General features: G+C 29.2%; 2 protein-coding genes across 6 annotated transcripts in view; one reads left to right on the top strand and one right to left on the bottom strand.

The window, feature by feature from the left end:
- The window catches only part of dysc (whirlin protein dyschronic), a 346867-nt gene that overhangs the window by 235733 nt on the left and 89625 nt on the right, over positions 1-21509 (top strand). The window lies entirely within an intron of this gene.
- LOC143192990 (uncharacterized) overlaps positions 1-21509 on the bottom strand; it is a 69211-nt gene that overhangs the window by 31822 nt on the left and 15880 nt on the right. For 2 of the 3 annotated variants that reach the window (XM_076398891.1, XM_076398892.1), the window contains exon 2: positions 16927-16992. The exons of the other annotated variant lie outside the window; for it this stretch is intronic. The gene's annotated coding sequence lies outside the window, so the exon portion shown is untranslated. The remainder of the gene's footprint in view (positions 1-16926; positions 16993-21509) is intronic. 3 annotated transcript variants of the gene reach the window in all.

Here is a 21509-nt window from a genome sequence, read left to right as displayed (position 1 = left end):
CTGAGATCGCGTGGCACCCACTTTGCAGCTTTCTCATACCCAAATATTCGTGAATGATATGATGTATACGTTCAATTGATATATCTAGAGTGTCTGCTATTTCATTTAATTTCAATTTACGGTCATTCAAAATCTTTTTGTGGATTTTTTTTTGATGTTTTCGTCGGTAACAACCTCTTTTGGACGTCCATTGCGTTCACCGTCTTCGGTGCTCATTTCACCACGTCTAAACTTAGCATACCAATCCTTGATGGTTGATTTTCCTGTGGAATGTCCAGAAACTTGGCCTCAAGGAAATTTTTTGCTTCAACTGTATTTTTTCTCTTCAAATAGCAATAATTTATCAACACGCGGAATTCCTTTTTATCCATTTTTTTTAACAATAACAAAAGTTGCTTCACTCAAAATGCTATAATTCACAAACTAATATCCTGACAGTTGTTAAATTTATACACTGATCTTTTGAGGGTTAGGGCTAACTAAAAAATATATTGATTTAATTCTAATTGCGCCATATATGTGTCAGGCCGGGGACTTTTCAATTGACCTGTTATAAAAGCGATTATTACAATCAAATAAAGAATTATATTTTGAAAATGCCTAAATAAAGAATTATAAAGGAGTGAGTTGATTCAAATTCGTCCATATATGGAATAATTGATATTTATATTTTAAACCTCCATTGCCAACTCTCAAATAATCTAAAATAAAAATGCGTATAGTATTTCGTAAATCCTTCCAGTCTATTTATCAATTTAAATATGCTTTTTTTATTACAATACTTTATACTTTATACTGACGATTTAAAATAAATTCAATGATTGCTATTTATGCAACACAGTAAGAAAAGACAAAATAATTTATAATATATCCCAGAAATACATATATTCTAGCAAAGCGTAGTAACTACCCCAGTTTATGGCAATGTTTTGGCTGCCTACCAAAATAGTTTATGCTAAACTACCATATTTCTAATTAATAAATAATTTTCACAGTTCCTATTCAAGCCAGATCTTAATTCTTGTTGAATGACTCAAGTAAATTGAATCAAGGAAACTGCATCGGTCTATAAAAAATAATGATTCAATATTAGTGTATGTATGACAGATATCTTACCTAGAATTGATTGATGATGTAATGCCAACAAAGACAACTTCAAATAATTTAATATAATTGTTAGCAATTATATATCGCATGAAACTGAATGTTAAAGTAAACGACGAAAAAAGCGAGTTATTACAAGAATTTACTTGCCTGGAATTTAAGAAAAGAAAATTAAGCATGTGTTTCTGTTGGTTTATGTTTAATTCATTATGTGTCTGCAGACCGATAAAATAAGTTTAAAGTCGTTTAATTTCATAAAAAAAGTCGTTTAATTTAAAGGTATTCCAGTTTGAATTATGTTCAAGAAATTGATCTTTTGATATTTATTATTGTTTTTATTTAAAGTTTATTAATAGTAAACTAATAAACATGGAATACATATTCACTGATAGTTTAAATATACCATAAACTGTATTTTACAATGTCTGTCTTATTCTTACAGCTTTTGATGCTTACAAGATATGATGTTTGGTTCTGCAATTTGTTCCTTGCTATATATTTTGTATTAAAATTTCACTATAGGTATTTGAATGTACTCTGGCCATTAAATAAGAAATATTGGCACAATATAATCTAAATATATACCATTATTTTCAACAAATTCCATTTCCATCCGTTTTGTCTAAACAAACACTGAACTGAACTAGTGATAATCAGAAAGCGCCCTCTGGATTTGCAGCAGTATATATTTTACTGCTCTAATGCGTGGCTGAGTTTTGACATATGAGAGCATGTCTTTGCAACAATCTTCTCCTGGTCTAACTCATGGCTTTCTATGCTTGTAATATAGTTTTTCTTTCTTATGGATGTTTCCCATCACATGTAAATTCATTGAATTTGTTAATTCATCAACTGATAAGCGGCTATTTCATAGCTTAAGATGAATTTTTGTTCCTTAATTTTACAATTCATTGTATTCGAACTTTAATCATCCCCTATGCTATTATTTGTTAAACGTTACTCAAAACCGTCACTTTTAAATAATTGAAACCAAAACCAGTCAGGATATGAGGGAGCAGCAAGTGTTTCATGTGACTTAGCAGCAAATTGCGTCAAATTAAGCAACAAAAGTAATAATTGTGAGAGTTATTAATTATTAATTGATAATTTACCTTATCACCAATCTATATAGCTAATCAAAATAAATGCAAGCACTTAATATTTGAACGATAGATAATTATCTATCTTATTACCATACATTCCTAAATCATCTGTAGATTTCCTTAAGAAAAAACAAACGAAAATGAAGGAAACTATTGAACAGAAATATATTTAAGAACGATACTGATAAAAAATTAGCGTGCACCGATAGATACCACGGTGATTATGTTCTATTGTGATAATATTGCACAATAGTTCACCCGAATACAAAGCCTGTTGCCTAATAAGCTATTAACCCAATTGCTATAAACCGTTTTTTCTCATTATCTTTTTGTCGGAAAATTAATCATTTGCTTTTGATCCGTGTGCACACCTGTGTGACCTCTTCTCGTCTACATCTCCGCTTGTCGAACCGTTTTACCGACACGATCGCCCGATTCTAGGTCGAAAACAGTCCATAAAGAATGAACTTATGGCAAAGGGTATTAAAGAGGTTTTCGAAAAAATTCCCAGTATGATATAAATCTTATAGAATCATGTAAAACGTATATAACAATGTTTATATTACAATTCAAATATTATATATGTATAATTTAGTTCATAGTACTAATTATCAATATTATTTTGAACCATAACTATCCCAAATATGATATCTCTTAATTTCTATAGCCTTCATAAACTTCAATCCTTCCTCAAACTGGACAGCATTTGATATCAATAAAAAGATCGCCTAAATGAGCAATAAGATCAAGATACATTTCTCCAAAAATATCTCCGGATTTGGCACATGCGCACTCTCCTGTGTAGAATAAACCATAGAAAAAAAACTATATTGTCTTCCTTTTATGCGGTATGGCGGTACATTATTTTCGAGTCGATCGATACAGTCGATCAAGTCAAAACAACAGCAAAATTTCGAATATTTAGATTTTGTGTTACATTAATAATTTTATAGTAATAACAATTATACTGCTTTGTTATTCTTGGTGGTTTAATATTTAAATTAAATATAATAATAATAATTTTTTTTTAATAATATTTGAACTTAAAATATTTTAGTAAAGATTTACATTTTAGTGTACAGGTGAGATGTAGCTAGAATTTGTTGAGAGTGAAAGTCGAAGAATGTGAAATTGAGAGAATCAGAGAAGATTTAAGAACAGTGTACAGTGGTACTATGAAATAATTATGATAATTAATTTGATAACAAAAGTAGACCTGGATCAAATAAACAAAATATAAAACAATCAACAACACCCTAATAATCCAATGACAAGGAAAATACAATGCATTATTATATAAGAGTATAGATAAATAAATTATTGTTTTGTAAATATAGTGATGTATTGATTGAAATTTCTTTCAGCTTAAGAATACGATAATCCATTCATTTCAGGCTAGTAAATGTACAATATATTAATCGAAAGCTCGAGGTAGTCAATTCATTAATGGGGTTTTTGGATCAAAAATAGCAGCGACCATTGTTGATCATATTTGGATATTTTTATATATAGTGGTTGTTTCGTTTGGTTTTTACTATATTGGCTGGGTTTGATCTAAATGATTATTGTCTTTTTTATGGTAATGTTTATTTATATAGTTCTTGGAGTTCTTGTTAATTGTTCCAATATGTAAATTAGTTTGTATCTGGTGTTTTTATAAAAATAGAAAGGCATATATAAATTATATATTATTTAAAAAAAAATTCAATGTTTATTTCCCTCTTTATATATGGTTTCAACATTAAATCAATTATTTATCAAATTTGCCTATATTTATTTATAAAAAATAATGATGATGTATAATATGATGTTTTTATAAAAATAGAATGGCTGGACATATATTAATTATATTTTTATTACTTCGTTTTATTCAATCCTTTTTTTAAATAAAATGTGTTATTTCTAAAAGTTTACCACTTATGTTTATCTCCTGAATCTATTTGCCTGCTTATATCTTATATATATATTCGACATATAATCACGATAAAAAAATTTATGTACGCATGCGCCACACTCGGATTTCTTAAATTAAATAAAGGAAAGTACCGCCGAAAGTCATCGTTTGATGGCAGAAATTTAGATGTTAAAGCCAAAGAAAGTTCTGGGATATTGAAAAATGTTGAAGATGCGAAACCGCAAGAGTTATTGGATACAGACCCAACCCAAACTAAAAAACAATTGGCAGAAGCGTTAAATGTTACCCAGAAAAGGATTAGCGGCCGATTTCAAGCAATGGGGAAAATCCAAAAGATGGAAAAAACAAAGATGGTCCTACAACTGGCCAAGGAACTGTTGAATGCACCTAGACGGGACATATTATTGTACCCGCCGTACTCTCCAGACCTTGCTCTGACATGCGCGACATGCACTTGCAGTGCAGAAATTTGCTAATTTCGAAGAAGTTAGAAAACAGCTTGATGAATGGTTTTGCTCAAAGGACAAACATGGGGTGGCATCCAAAAAATACCCAAAAGACGGACAGGATATATAGAATCAAATGGCCAATACTTTGAATAAATACATTTCTCCATTTTCTTGAAATTCTCGTTTTTTAAATTATATTTTTCAAAATTATATTTTATTTTAAAGACTACCTGTACACCTAGTAAATTGGGCTTCTTGATGGCTTATTTTAAAAAATTATTTAACTTTATTAATGATTAATACAGGAACTAGATATTTCAAACTAATTATTTATTCATTTCATATGCTACATAATTTCTGGACAAATCTTTGAAAAAAACTATGATGTTAATTGATCAGCAAGATTATGTAGCATAAGAATATGCAAAGAATTCATAAGCAATGGCTAAACTAATGAAAGTGATTTATATTATATGCTAATACTGTTGTAGTAGTTAATTAGTTAGCGGTTAATAGAAAAACTGCTTAAATATTTCACACCTTAATCATATAAAAAGAAATAAAGTCGATAAAATAGTTTCATTCTACCTAAATAAACTAAATTCCAACACCAGTATTTGACTTCTTCAATTCTGTTGTAATATCCTAAATCGACACACAATCATGTCCTGGAAATGGCTTTATTGATTCTAGTGAATAACCTGAAACCCCTCAGAGTTATATCATGTGAATATGGCGATTGTGGAATTATATAAGTTGAATATTTAATGAAATAATCGCGAAAAGCCACTACTCTGTGAGAAGGTTAATGATTCCGACCTTTTAAGATCAATAACTTGATGAAAAACGAAGCATAACACTCAAAATTGCTTCTTGACATTTTTCCGTATCAAAAATATACCAGCCCGATGTCTGAGTATTTTTTAAACAAAACAAATTATTAAATATATCATCATAATGTTTTTATTCAGAAATATCTTAACAAGCAAGTTTCATGAATTATTTAAACCGGTAAATGTATATACTATTACGGTGAAATTTTATGTAAAAAGATTTTGTCTTTCTTTTCTTTTAATAGAATTATATTATCTTCGGTTAACGTAAGTTGTTTGGTTCACGACCGTAATATTTATACTGTCACAGAACGACAATATAAAAAGGGCATTTATATTCCACAAAGAAAATAATATTTCTCCAGATCTGAATATTTTTATTTAAGTTTCTAAGTCACTTTGTAAAGTATCGTCAGAAAGTTTAATAAGGTCTTCTTCGAAGTAGTATTGTAAAAAAGTTAAACTTTTTATCGCGGTTTAATTTTTGTCATTATTCTAAAGATGTAACATTATTGTTTTTGATGACTTTAAAACAATCGAAGTATTGACTAATATTTCTAAATTAAACTGGTAGGATATAAGTAAACTAACAAAAATGATTGCGGTGTTGCTAAATAACTTTAATTATATTATACAATTATTGTTTAAATACGTCTTTAATTAACAAATGCAACAAACAAGCATTGTTAGGTTTTTATTATAAAAATGTCCAGCCATAAATGGAAATATAGAACTAAAAAATTGTTATGTAAAGTACGTATTTGTTCAAATATATGTATAAAATATAAGTATAAACAGTAAATAAACGTTAATCAAAAAAACTACTGTGAAAAAAATATTCTTCATTATATAAAAACGTGTTAAAATATGTCTCTTTAGAGAATATCAATTTCAGAGAACAAAATTTCATCCAATATATTCTAAAATAAATTTTTAGAGTTGTGGAGCCCACAAGTAAGCCATCTGAACTGTTAAGATAATCATCACAGAGAATAGAACAAGTTTTTATATCGAATAAAACAAAAACAGCTTTGTTTCGATTTTTCAATTGGTGTAGTGAAATTTGACAAAAGCAAAACACGACTTAGCAAAGATTTTGACTAATTTTTTGAAGAAAACGGTGGCACCAAGACATGTGAAATTTGGCACGATTAAAGCTTATATCGAGGAAGAATTTTTAGGCCTCATATATTTCTGCAATATGCGCTACAAATGAATATATTCCACTAAAACGAAAAACGCGCAAATAGAGCAACCAGGTATAACCATCAGATCGGTGAGACAAAATCGTGCAGCCTAAGAATTTGGCTCGCCGACAGTAACACTAGGATCGAATCTTGCTGGGAAAAAAGTTTTTTCTAAGTTTATAAAATAAAATAAAGGATAATTTTCCTTAAAATTAAGTAAATTAAGTTTTCGTTACATTTGAAACGATATTAAATTTAGAAGTAAGTGATAATAACATTATTAAATGAAGTTATTTAATTTTAAACAGTGGTTTGTGTTACTTCAGGTTATATATAAGTTTTCGGTTGTATTGTTGGAATTGTTAAAGACTAATGACAAGTTTAGTTAAAAAACGATTCAGACTATTATGCAAACTTTAAAATATGTGATGTTACTTTAGCATTTTAGTAAAAAAGAAAGTGTTGTTCCATTAAACAATATATTAATTAACTCATTGTGGATTTAAATTTATTCATAATTTTAAGTTGTTTCTCTGACATTATACTGATCCACTGTTCTCGAACTCTTCAGTTAAACTCTTATCACTTGGTTTTTGATATTCAGGATCACTGTTCTGGTAATAATTTCTTATAAAATAACTGTCTTAGATATTAAAAATAGTATTACGTTTTTGCATATATTTTTATCAGGTGTGTCTATTAGCGATAATGAAAAATGTCAATGTAAACAACTGTTAAATAACCTGACCTATCTATTAATTTCACTAGTTTTGGCATTTCTCTACATGTGTATATAGACATTATAGTACGGATGATGAAATTGATGCATTTTCAACATTCATTGAAATGATAAATCTTTAGAAACTTATGATGACGATCTTGTGTAATATCCACATTGTCAGTTTTAGTTCAAGGATTTGAAATTGGCGATTTTGATTCCACTTACTAACTTACTGAATAAAAGTCATTTTTCCTCTTTGTTTACAAGATATTTAGAATCAGATTTCGATTTAATTTAGTGCCGGGTAAACGGAGAATAGCTGGAAACATAGTATATAATTGTACTAGAGAGAATTCTAAAGTTTATTAAACATTTTCTGTGTAAATTTAGTGGTATTCCAGTGGTATTCTGGTTCATTTCAGGTTTCTTTGGTAAATGCATTTCTTAATCAAGCCCTGACTGAATGTTGTTGGTAATAAATACAATTAAGAGTTAAAATGAATGTTGCAAAGGATATTAACAAATCATAGAACATTAATTTCTTATTTGTTGTTAATTTGTTAGTTCCTATGTGGGACATAAGACAAAGTAGAAAGCACTAGCTAAACGAAAGCTATAGAAGGCAAATTTAAGATAAACTATCTGCAAGGTTGAGATCGAGGAGCGGAATAAAAAAGCAAAGAACGATAAAATTTAATTCAAAAATATAAGTAAATAAATAATTATTTTAATGAGTCTGGTGTATTTATTGTTTTTGCAATATATATTATAGACTAGAAATAGGATAAAAGATAAAAACTATATGAATACATAAATTATGTCCTGAAAATATGCAGCCGTTGAAATGAAACTAATTACATAATTTACATAGAGGCAACACTTAGAATACGAATACGAATTAATAACAATAAACATTTTAAAACGTTGATAAATATTAAGGTGTTTAACGACTAAATATAATAAGATATGTGACTGTATGACATTTTATTCTTTGAACTTTGTATCAATTATTTTGATTATTTAGTTTTAGACCTAAGGATTGAAAAATCAATAGTTAATTTTATAATTGTAAATACATTCCTTTAATATAATTTTCTAAATTGTAAAAAAATAAATTACCTAATTGTGTTGTTTAATATAGATGCTAAAGTCAAATATCGATTTCCAAATAGTTTTATTCATATATTCTCTGTTTCAATATACAAACTTGTATTACTTAATTTATTATTCCACATTCATGTTTGTAACATTTTTTTTATTAGTTACATCTTACATTAAATATGCTTAACACAATCTTAATTTACAAATTAATTTATTACTATTGTTCTGTTGTACTTGCATTAATATACAAGCAAGGCGAGTATGGAAGAAATAAATCAGTATGTATTTTCTAAATTAAAAAAAAAAGCTAAACTACTTAAGCTAAATTTAAGGATACACTTATACATTAAACAACTTCGTGGAGTTTGGTTATATATTTGGTGATATAGCAACCTTAATTCATGTTTTAAGCAAAAACCTGGATCACTTAGTGTATCCATTTGATTTCGAGGTCATCACAATAAGGAAGAGCTGCAGCTCTTCCTTGGTATAACATTGTTTTGTGTGCGTTGAATCTGATTTATGCCCTAACATGATGTTTCCATTTTAACCTAACATCGACATATATTCCAATATATTTAGCTGATTCTGTTTGAGGAATCCGGCATCTATCTAGTGATATAGTTAGGTTTTTGTAATTTCGCCACGCAAAATTAACATGGACAAATTTTGAACTATTGAGCTGTATTTTTCTACTCTTGTCTACTACTTGTTCTTTTACTACAGCCTTGGAGAGAGATACATCTTTTTCCATTGCAACTGTGCCGTCATCAAATGTCCCAAGAATTGTTTCTTTTATTGTTGGAATATCAGCGGTATAGAGCAGATATAAGAGTGGTCCCAAGACACTACCCTGTGAAATTCCAGCCGAAATAGGTTTAAGTGTTGAGAATGCCCCTTCATGTGAGAGTCTATATTTTCTTTCGAAAATATATGATTCCAGAAGTCGACAGTAATTCTGCGATAGCAATTTGGTCATTTTGTAGATTAATTCCAAATGCCACAACCAGTCAAAAGCTTGTGAGATGTCCGTGGAATGCGTGTTTATAACATGAAGATAAAGAAAAATCATGTATACTTATATTCGATGCTCTGAAATTTTTACGCTTCTAAAAATAATCTTACTTATGATATTTTATTATAATATAATTATTAAGTAATTTAAACTTATTAATAATTTATTGATTATTGAATGTTGAGTTTTAGTTCTTCAAACAGTTATTTTAATATGTTTTAATCTACAGACATTTGGTATTTTAATTGATGTTGTTGTCAAATAGTTTTTTTCATCTCATATTAAAAATGCTGTAAAAACAAGTTTCAGTGATATATCATTTTTAAATTATTCCCCTTAGTCTGTTATGAGATAAACATGATTAATTTAATATTGTGATTGAATTTTGACCACAGAGCGATCACTAATCGAAGTTATTGAGCATTATAGTAAAAATGCCTCGAGTTTAATTTTGAATTTTTAGAGTTGCCACCGTATAAAGTATCGAATTTAACGGAATCGCGAAAGTTCTCAGAGAAGAAGAATAATGACGGAGACCAGTTTCCCGCAGAACTCGATGGACAATGCGAACTATTTCGCGGCCCGAGCACACGGACCGACCCGGACGGCACTTTTAATTGGCGGCACGTCGTAAGAACGGGCCCGTTCCGAACACGAAAACTTTACAAAGTTGTAGAAATTACGAGCGGCGGTCGCCAATTAAAGTTGAAAAGATAACCGCTGCCGTTAATAATAAAGGCCCGAGCAGGCCATCGATAAATTATTAGTACCATTACGGAGTACAGGTCTCGGATCGGACCACCGCGACGAACGTGGCTCAATAAAGATGGGAACGGTTCACAAGAGACGGTACCCGGGTATCGGCGTGGATTATTTCGAATTTTTCATCCAGACGCGCGCTGCGTTCGTTACGAAAATGGGGTTGCTTATTAGACGATGACGGCACAGTAAATATGTCTGCCTCATTATATCGCGGATGGTTTATTCTATGCGGCCGCTTTACTATATATCGCTACATTAATATCGGCGACAACTCCAACCGGTAAACAAGTGCACTGTGCATTTAAATCGACGTACGTATATGTCAAGTCAATAACAATTCCAGGGGTGTAAATCTTCAGAGATCAATCTCCATCTTCTCCATGTAGTCCACATTTCAAATCTGTTTTATGTTTATCGAATTATTTATTTAGAAACTGTGTAGCTTAATCTTAATTCTGTTTTTCATGTACATCAAGAATATCCCATCCCATATGTATATCTCCATCAAGACATCTAAAATTCTGAGCAAATTACAAGAATGGAAGATAGGTGATAAAGCGTATCAATTTTTTTCATTCTTGCTAAGAGATCGAACTCTCAGGGTTAGAGTCAATGGCAAGATATCGTCATCTTTTCCACAAATAATTGGTGTACCTCAAGTCTCCAACCCTATTTTTATTTGCGTTTAAGTCTATCGGAGAACACATACCTGGGCAAATTAGAACACGATTTTTCTCTGATGACATTGTCATTTATCATGCTCATCAGGATTATAAAATAAGTCAGGAAATTCTGCAAAAATGCCTCAATGATACTCTCCCTTCTTGGGCAAAAACAAATGGTCTTCGATTCTCACCTGATAAGTCGTATAGCGTGTACTACTGCAGAATAAGGAATTGTCCCCGAATGACAGCTATTGATGGCGATGATATTAACAACAAACCTGAGCACAAATTCCTGGGAATTATATTTGACTCACATCTCAGCTGGCTTCCACACATCAAACATACAAAAAACATATGCCTGACTGATATTAGCCTAATTCGATCCCCCGCCTACTTTCACTGGGGTGCTCATCATAGAACCACTCTTCTGAACATCTATAGAGCACTGACTTTGAGCAAGCTGGACTACGGCTGTCATTGTTTCATTTCTGCGGCTCCCTTATATATATATATATATATATATATATATATATATATATATATATATATATATATATATATATATATATATATATATATATATATATATATATATATATATTATATATATATATATATATATATATATATATATATATATATATTATATATATATATATATATATATATATATATATATATATAGAGAGAGAGAGAGAGAGAGAGAGAGAGAGACTAAGTATGGGAATTTTTTCTCCATCAACGGCAGTATTAAAATAAAAGGGCAAACATACAAAAGGTCTGGCTATTGCTTCCAGAAAATCTGCAATCGCTTGTCATTGAAAATACCTACCATCTGTAAATTCACGAATAAAATACCTCCGTGGCAGAACGTACCTATTGCCATTGATCTTTCAATGAGATTTCTTCCTAAGGGTGCTCTTAACTCTTATAGTGCACGCTCCCTTTTCAAACAATTGATCTATGAAAAATTCCTTAAACACCATCATATTTACACAGACGGATCTAAAAATGATGAACATACACAAGCTGCATATACATCAACATTGAAGGAAAAACATTACAAATTGCCCTCTTTGACGAGTATTTTTACTGCAGAATTGCTTTAAATATATATATATATATATATATATATATATATATATATATATATATTAATATAAAACAAAGAAAACAAAGAAACCTATTAAAATTTTATGTTATTAAAAAAAGGTGCTTCGTACTATCACTAGTTATGAATTTGAACTCTTTATTAGTTGACTGGTCAGATGTTCGCTGAGTTAAGGTAAATATTGAGGCTTTGAATGTACTTCACGATATAGTTTCCATTGCAGACATATATGACTTTGAAATGAATAGAAGAAATCCAAAGTATTGTTAACATATGTAAATGCTGAAGTTTTTGATTCTGTAGGACAGTGAGTATGGAAGAGACGAAATATTATTAATTTTGGCAATCCCTCTATATAGCTTCAAGACTTGGACACAGTTACGATCTAAACGAAGCTTTAGGGAATTTCTACATATTCGTTCAACTCATTTAACTAAGATTAGAGTCAGTAATTCACTCATAAATTCAAAGACAAGTAAATGGCGAAGTAAATGGCTTGGACAAACCCATCGAATAAAAAATTAACGAAGTCCTCACCTACTTATTTGAATAAATCCATTTTTTGACGGAAAATGAAGCGAACACTGAAATGTTGACTATGGATAAATGATGACAATAGGGAAATAAACCGAAGCAAAAGAAGTTATCTTAGTTGAAATGAAGCCATCTTTTTACTAAACTAAAAGTAACCAGAACTTGATTCCAATTAATTTACAGAGAGCAATCAGGAAATTAGTTACATCCGTATCAAAATTTCATCTATAATCTCAATATTAATGAAACATTTTTAACAAAAAAATTGAACCAACTTTATTTATTTTATAAACTCACCAAAAAGTTAAAAATAAACAAACTTAAAACACAAAAATACGTTCTAAAATAAAATATGTACATAATAGTCGTTATAATAACTAAATAAAAATTAAGAAAAAACTTATTTCAATCCGAATCACGGTCTTCGGCATTAAGCCTACCGACTGTCGAGTGACCAACTTAGAAATCATCTCAGAAGACATCCGGTCTCACCCAGCCTGATAACTAGCGTGACTGGGATCATTTTCCTTGTCGTATTTCATATTATTGCTTAGGACAATCACAAATAGTAAACAATCAAAAATATAAAATTACGACCATGTCCCAGCCGGATTCGAACCCTATCGCTACATTAGATGGATTTGTTAATATATGGCAAAGTGTCATCATTATTTGAAGTGTACTTAGCTTCATAAAACTTTTTATCTACACATTAAACAAAAGGCCCGAATGAAAAATTTGTTCGGACAACATACTTTTATTTAAAAACGACCCCAAAACACTCAAAGACACTCAATAATCGGACTCCGGTCCCAACGGCTAGTGTCAGCGTCATTTCTGCTGAGCGCGTCCGCCAACATCATAACCGGTGTTTGCCTTTGGTTACCACACATTAATTATATCAATTTAATGCGTAACGCGTCGTAAAAGGAAAGTAGCGGGACCGGAGCAGCTTTAATGACGGACGAAAATCTTGCGGGATTCGCTAAACTTTTACTTTTCCGCTTCCGCCTTTGGCGCGCTTCCGGCCTTAATTAACATCGCAGTCGGCGTTGGTAAGCGATCCGGGGTCGAGCTTTTTATTCTTTTTCGCGTTCACGTAATTAGAAAACGATTTGCGTTATTTTTTGTGCCTTTAAATTAAGCTCGAAATATGTTCAACGTAATCATATAAATTGCGAGATAAAATCAAAACAATAATAGTTCCTGTTTATTCAGTTACTAATTATAATTGTCGTTTCTCTTTGAAATTAGGTTGATTACTAATTATTTATTTAAATACCTTGTTTGTTTTATTACAATGTTTTTCAAAGGCATTTTATACGAGAAAAGATATTAAATTATATCCTTGTCCTTGAGAAAAGGTAGAAAGAAAAAAAATTTAACATTGCAGTTCTTGGGAGCTCGATTGTCTTCATAAATCATCAATCACCATTCTTAACACATAAACTAGTTAAACTTTTAACAAACGAAGCACCATAAAACCTTGGAGTTGACCACAGAACTCTTATTAATTTTATTTACCACCCAATTCCCTTACAAAAATCATGTATATTTTATTATTATTACTCACATTATTTAAATAATAATTTAAATAATAAATAGTTTATGTTTATAAGTAGTAAAACTAGTAAAAGTACGAAGCATGTCTTTTATCCACGTGAAAGTCAATTTCCTTGTTTTTACATTATTTAAACTACTTGAAGTATCCAAAAATGGTTTACTGGTCAACCTTTAATGATTGGAGCAATTTTTCATTTCTGAATGATTGCGAAGAGGCTCCGTTTATTTTCTTACATTGCATAAAAAACTTTATACATTACAATATGTATGTGTTCTTAATTATTTTTATCGGTGATTTTACACGTCACTTCTAATGGATTATATTTTGAAATCATTTACCAAACTGTAAGAGTAAATACACAAGGCAGATATACAAGGAACTGGGTTTTGATTTCTTTCAGTATAAATATGTATATTTAGTTACCGCTCAAAATTCACTTTCTTCTATTTATCCATAAAAAAGCTTCTTGATTCAACCGACAACAAAATTAAACTATGTGAAAATAGAAATTATCCTAGACTATGGAAACTATAAAAAATTATTTTATAGTTTACATAAGTTCATACAATACTCGAGTTCTAAAATATATCACCTAATGAATATTACACAAGATATTATCAAAATTTAAGAGCATCTTACATCTAGTAACAGTTTTTGAGTTTCCCCAGTCTATGAAATATATAGAAGTTACAGTTCTATCCTATGGTACAACTGACATTTACAAAGCGTTTTAAATAGTTAGGCTTCGACAGGACGGCAAATGACCTGAACATGCCATTATCAATCAGTTGCATGTTTATTTGCTCGTTATTTGAAGAAAGAAGAGTTTAAAGTCTTGTAGTTAGTAATTAAAACTAGATGCTCTATAACAAACCGAAATCATAAATTCTATACCGTAAGTCAAAATGGATTATTCACAGTTACAAAATAATACATTAAAAAAAGAAGGGTTTGTCAAGCTACTGAAACCAGAAAGAAACTATTACTTTACCATTACTGTGAAAACAGCATGATTCGAAGTTCATATACCCCACGTATCCACAAGGCTTTGCACCTTCTGATTATTGTTTATTCATATAATATGCAGCATGGTGCGATTAATACGCGCTTTAGGAAAACCAACGAATTAAAATGGGTAAATGGATGAATAGTCTTAAAATCATCATTCGATCTACAATGTATTGTTATCTACAATATATCCATCAACAAAAAAGTTGAAAAATAAAGTGTTGAAGATATTCTCAATAAATTCATAGTCAATAAATTGTATTTATTGTCTTAACATTTATTGTATTAGCATTTATTCTTAGAATACAGACATAAACAATTCATGTGACACATGTTAAATATTTATTGTAAAGCAAACCTAATTATTAACACTATATATTTAGTGAAAAATCGATACAATATAATTATTATTTAAGGTACTTTCCTTATCTCATCTTACAGGAAATTTGCGGATTCAATCTCGAAAGAACAATGTATCTTTTGAGGCTATCCACGAATCGATCCATTTTTTTTGGCATCTTCATAAGAAGTCAAACGCTGCTTAAGCATGTCACGACTAATATATCAGAGCAGGTCGCAATTGTAGGAACTAAATGTTTCCAAGTATGTTTTCACGGGTTTTACAATATGTGGTCGTGCTTTGTCATGCTGAAGAATACCAGTGTTGTGTCTTTGCTCGTGTTGCAGCCGTTTTTCGTAGTACTCGACTCAAAGGCATCAATTCTAGTCGATAGGAATCCCTATTGATGATTTCATAAAGTAAGGCCTTTAAATAATCATCTTCAAAAGTTTTTACCTGTCCAAAATGTTCTTAGCCTTCGGTGGAAAAATCAAGAATTGGATTGACATGGAAATATGAATTTGTATATGTTGTAAATCCTTTAAAATTAATGTATAGACCCGATATTTTATATATCTTGCCTAGATATTTAACATAGGTAAAAGGAGTGTTAAACCATGAATATTCTCCGTAAGATGTTAATTAGTGGTTCGTGAAAAGGTGTGTTACATTCCGTTAATAATCTTAACACTTTTTTTCGATATTAATGATTTGTCGAGATTACTGTTCAATTTTCTGATAAATAAACATAGCATGATGCATTGCACAAATGTGTGTAAAATACAAGGTCGAACAACTTATGTAAAACGGAAAGTATAATATGCTGCAAAATGTTTGTTGTTTTCCGCTAGTAAACAATATTACGTAAAGTAGTTACTGTTTCTTGATATAACAAACATCATAAGTGTTTTCATATTATGCACGTGACTACTTATTAGCATTATAATATCGATTATATAATATATTGATACACAGAAATGATATGAATAAACTTCTAAACTAGTAAAATTGTATTAACTTTTTTATAACGAATTTTTTATATTTAATTATATAATATACCTAAGAAGATACTTATTTATTATTATTTTTCGTCATGAACTAATCATATTTGGCTAATCAATACGCGTTATCGGAATATAATATAATAAATATGATTCGTAAGTTCCTAAGTTTTATATACAACTCACTGTGCAAAACAAATATATGATGTAAAAAAACTTTTACCAAATATCACATTTGGAAGTCTCCGAATGTAATTTACTACTTTTATTTTATGTTATATGGGAATATATAGTTTCCCCCTGGATAAAAGCGGATACTACAAAAATTGATAATGTCTCCTTTTATATCTTGGGTAAAATAAAAATGTTCAGTCCTTCTGTTCTTTCTTTTTCTTATTTTCTTTACCAGATGTTGTATTGTGGTTAATATAATTGATTTATATATATATATATATATATATATATATATGTGTGTGTGTGTGTGTGTGTGTATGTACTTATATGTAAACTTACCAATTATTTATTTAATATAAATAATCTTGTAATTAGCTGTTTATGGAAATACCAATCAGGGAATCCCTAAAAAAAGGAAAACATTGTTATTAATGGCATGTAGTTATATAACAAAAATTTGTTTTAGAATAATATTATAAAAATTTATATTATTTAATATGAAATAATAAGAATATAATATCACATACACCTTAATAAATGACATCTTAAATTCTTCATCTAAATATTACTATGACATTTTAATAAATGACATATTATTAAGCTGAAAACTGTTAACTGAGAGTGCCTTATCAGAAAAAGTCGTAGTCATCCTAACAGGTCAATTGAAAAGTCCCCGGCCTACCATAGTAAAACACTTTTTTTAGTTATAGTTATACGTCAATCTCTTTCTTGTGACAGTTTCCAAATTATTTGAAAAAATTCAACTTCAAACATAATTATGTATAACATAATTTAAAAGTAAATAAAATCAGATTTATGCTCTTTGCCTACTATACAGTGCTGTAGAGTTGCAACATAATGCAATAGTTAATTTTGCTGACGATATTTCCATAATGGCTGTAGATAATCATAATGAAGAAGAAACAATAGCATTAGATTATAACTTTAAATAAACAAAATTAACAGTTGGACTATATACTGACAATAACTTACAGAATAATCAAATCATTCGCTAATATAGAAAAATATTTTAAAATAACATGACATATAAGGATAAACAAATACTTTAAACCCATATAAAGAAGAGCAATTTGGGTATAATTCAGAGCTTTCAAAGCAAATTATAGTGGGGTAGACTAATACTGCTTCAGAATTGCTATGCTCCAAAATCGTAGAACCTACAGCTATAAAAGTCGTTTCTTTTTAATTGCTACTTTTCCTATCTATAAATATATCAGCCTAGATCTAAACTTTGCTACGTTTTACTAACAAAAAATTAATTAATTTAATATGGATGTATATTAAAAGAACAAGGGAGGTAATATTTGTCATAAAATATACTTAACCCACCACTTATTTTACCAAGTCAAATATATACTAATAGATAGCTTTCAAATAATTACGAAAAGCATCCAAATCGTTTAAAAATATAATATCTATTCAAATCCGATAAAACTACTGGAAAGTAACTGTGAATTATACAAAAAATAAATTATTTAATAATACAATAAATAAATAAATAATATAATAAATATTTTGAAACACAAAACTTAATTTTAAGATTTCTACAAAAATTAAAAAACATATTCTAACAGAGGCTAATAGCGCCATCTGTTATCAACCTTCTATTAAATAATCTATTATATATTCAATGACTAAAACTATTGTGAAGCGATTTTAATTAACGATTTTAGGAATTTAATTAAAAAATAAACACAACCAAATATATATTAATTATATTTCTAAGTGTTTTTTCCTAAATAAAAACCTTTTTAATTTTATTTTCATAAATCTGTAACTTCAGATCAAGGTATTGACAGAATTTTAATAAACTGAAGCAAAAAAATAATAAAAATTATCCTTTCAAAAAAATTAGTTTTGTTAATATATTAATCCAGCCAGTAAAATGAAAAAAAAAACCTTATACTTCACTTTCAATAAATCTTTAAATGAATAATTAACTACTAAAATCAACGGAGTTATATATGTATAATTAAAAAAACCGTTACAGTAAACTTGTTATTTATTATCCGTAAAGAGCAGCAACAAAAAAAATCTATGGGAAAGTCAGAAACCTGATCTTATGCCATATATTAACTGTTATATATATGACGTGTACTGCAACGAAGAGACATATCACTTAATTATTAATAACGATGGTGTTATATTAGTATATGTACCGTTAAAAACCGTTAAAAAGATTCACGTTCACGTAATTTGAAGTTGCGTGTTTTTCTAAAAAATATCAACAATACATTTTTTCTTGTTAATTGACCTTTCCTACATTAGAACAGCGTATATAACAGAAACTATCATTAATATCAGATCTATTGTATGTTAATTAAATTGAGTAACAAATGAATACAATAAATTAAATAAAGTTTTATATTTTATTAATTATCTTAACTGAATTATTGCGGAAAAAACAACATTAATTTGGCATTATTTTCTATTGTAATAACGAGAAACAATTATTTTAATATGTTTTGGTTAAATAACGGTACAATACTTTCTAAATGTGAAGATAATGAATTGTACAACCATGCTATCTAGAGTAATGACTAAAGCATTATATGGTCATTTAGGAAGAACTATTATCATTAGCCGAATATAAAATAAAATAAATAAAATTAATATTGAAAAACTATGCTTTTATATTTAAAAGAAGTAGAAACAAGAATAGTTAGTTATTTCCTGACTGTCATTTATTTTTTTCTAAACTAACTAATTAAGAAATTACCAAAGTATTAATAACTGACGGATAGGTTGCTATTGAAAATATTAACAACATTCAATTAGAGGAATTCAAATGCAGAAATTGAATTGATTGGGTCCATTAAAACAGGAGAAAAGAATTACATTTACGGTTTAAGTAACAAGCCCACTTTCTCAAGCTTTTGCTTCTCTAAGATGGTGAATGTGGAAGAGAGGATATATTACTTACTATCAAAGGGATAATCTAGCTCTTTTCAACAATTTTTCAAAGGTGCGAGAGCTGAGAAAATTCCTCACTTCAAACTTCTGCGACCCAATCGACCTCTTGGATGAAATGGACAGCGAGCATTTCGGAGTCTATCACGATATTGCGGATGCGAATGGTCCAACGCTTAATGACACCACGCACATAGATACAGCTGAATTTGGGGGCATCGATTCATTGCATCTCATTAGCATAAACCGAATTCAAAAGTTCATCCGCTATTTTCACCAGATCTTGTTCCTTATATTAAAGTTATTTCGATCAATACAAAATTACCGCATCTTCAGTGTTATCAGGAAACTGAGAAATGGTTAAAAATCAGATTGCTTCTCTAAAGTTTTAAATGTTTCACTGAATAGTTTATACGTTGAAATTAATAAATATAGCTAATACATTGAATGCTAGAACAATCTAAACGAAAAATTCATTCATAAAATATTAAAAGGGAACACGAAAGTAGGCTACAATGAAGAAATTCGTTTACAATTCATTATATTTCCTGTAGAAATACTATATCTATAAAAAATATACGTCGGTTGGTCGAACTAGAAGCGAATGTTAATAATAAATAGCAATCAATATTAATTTATGTTCCATCGTAAATATAGAACTTTTACTGTCATGCTAATAAAATTATGCTTACTTTTCCCTCGAAAGACGATCAGACTTCATTATATTGTAACATCGTTTTTACGTTTTTATTATTAATATGGAATAAAAAGAAATGACATTAATATCCAAGTAAATATTTTATTGAGATAGGTGAAGTGCTAATGTTATATAATACATGCTTACATTACATTTTGTGTTTGTGATGTGTATAGAAAGATCAATAGATTTTTTTATCACAAAAAATACATTGTTGAGTCAGCTCTTGCATGAAACAATGCTACTGATCTAATATTATTCTAATAAAAACAAAAATTAATATCAAGACAATTTATTCTGATATATTGTCAACCCAATATTATTCTTAAAAGGTCCTAATAAAGCTATACACATCTTTAAATAATCTTCACATCCTTAACGAAAAACTGACGCTTGGATTACCCTAATTGCAGGACGGTTAATACGGCAATACTATTTAACATATATAAATCAATATATATAACATATTTGACAAAATAAAATCAAATTTTAGTAGAGCAAATACGCACAAAATCTCGTTTCATAATAAGTATATGATCATGATTTTTGTCGTATAATCATCAACATTCATAAAAAAACGAGATAACGTTTATGAACATTATTATTAATTATCACTAATCATATATTCACTCAAAATGTGATACATGAGTCTAATGTTTATTTCATAATGTGATTATTACATACGCATATTAACCAGCTGCTTGTTTGCTCATTATTTGAAGGAAGAAGAGTTTAACGAATTGTGATTAGTAATTAAAACTAGATATTCTATGAGTTAGAGACTTACAATATAATTCATTAAAAAGGAAGGGTATAAAATTCTTTTATAAAACATTTCTATCGATCCAATATTATTCTAATAAAAACTAGAAGTAATACCAAAACAATTCATTCATAAACCCGTGATTATTACATTTACGAATATTTATTTTCGATCACTAGATGCTGTAGAAGTCGCAGAAGTATATAAAAACACCAGAAGAAAGCTATAACTTATTATATTTTAATGAAATTATCTTAATTATCACAGGTCGTTCCTCCTGCATATACATACCAGAAGAAAAATGAATGATAATTAAGAATAAACCTTTGCACATTGAGGGTGTTTGAAAATAATTCGTTTCGGCCTCATTTCCATTAAATATCATCTTCAGGTCCTTTGATTTTATACGTGCGATATCTCACGACGCTAGATTGGTCGTGCTTAATCAGTTTCGCTGATTTCACAGTTGATTGATATAAATCACGGTGAATTAAAGCATAAAATTGGGTCGAAGATCTGTTCCATTACCTT

Source organism: Rhynchophorus ferrugineus, unplaced genomic scaffold (genome assembly GCF_030347505.1).
Source record: "Rhynchophorus ferrugineus isolate W39M unplaced genomic scaffold, kcgeb_rfMv2 rfM3, whole genome shotgun sequence".
Taxonomy (NCBI): domain Eukaryota; kingdom Metazoa; phylum Arthropoda; class Insecta; order Coleoptera; family Curculionidae; genus Rhynchophorus; species Rhynchophorus ferrugineus.
This window is presented reverse-complemented; position numbering and strand designations above follow the sequence as displayed.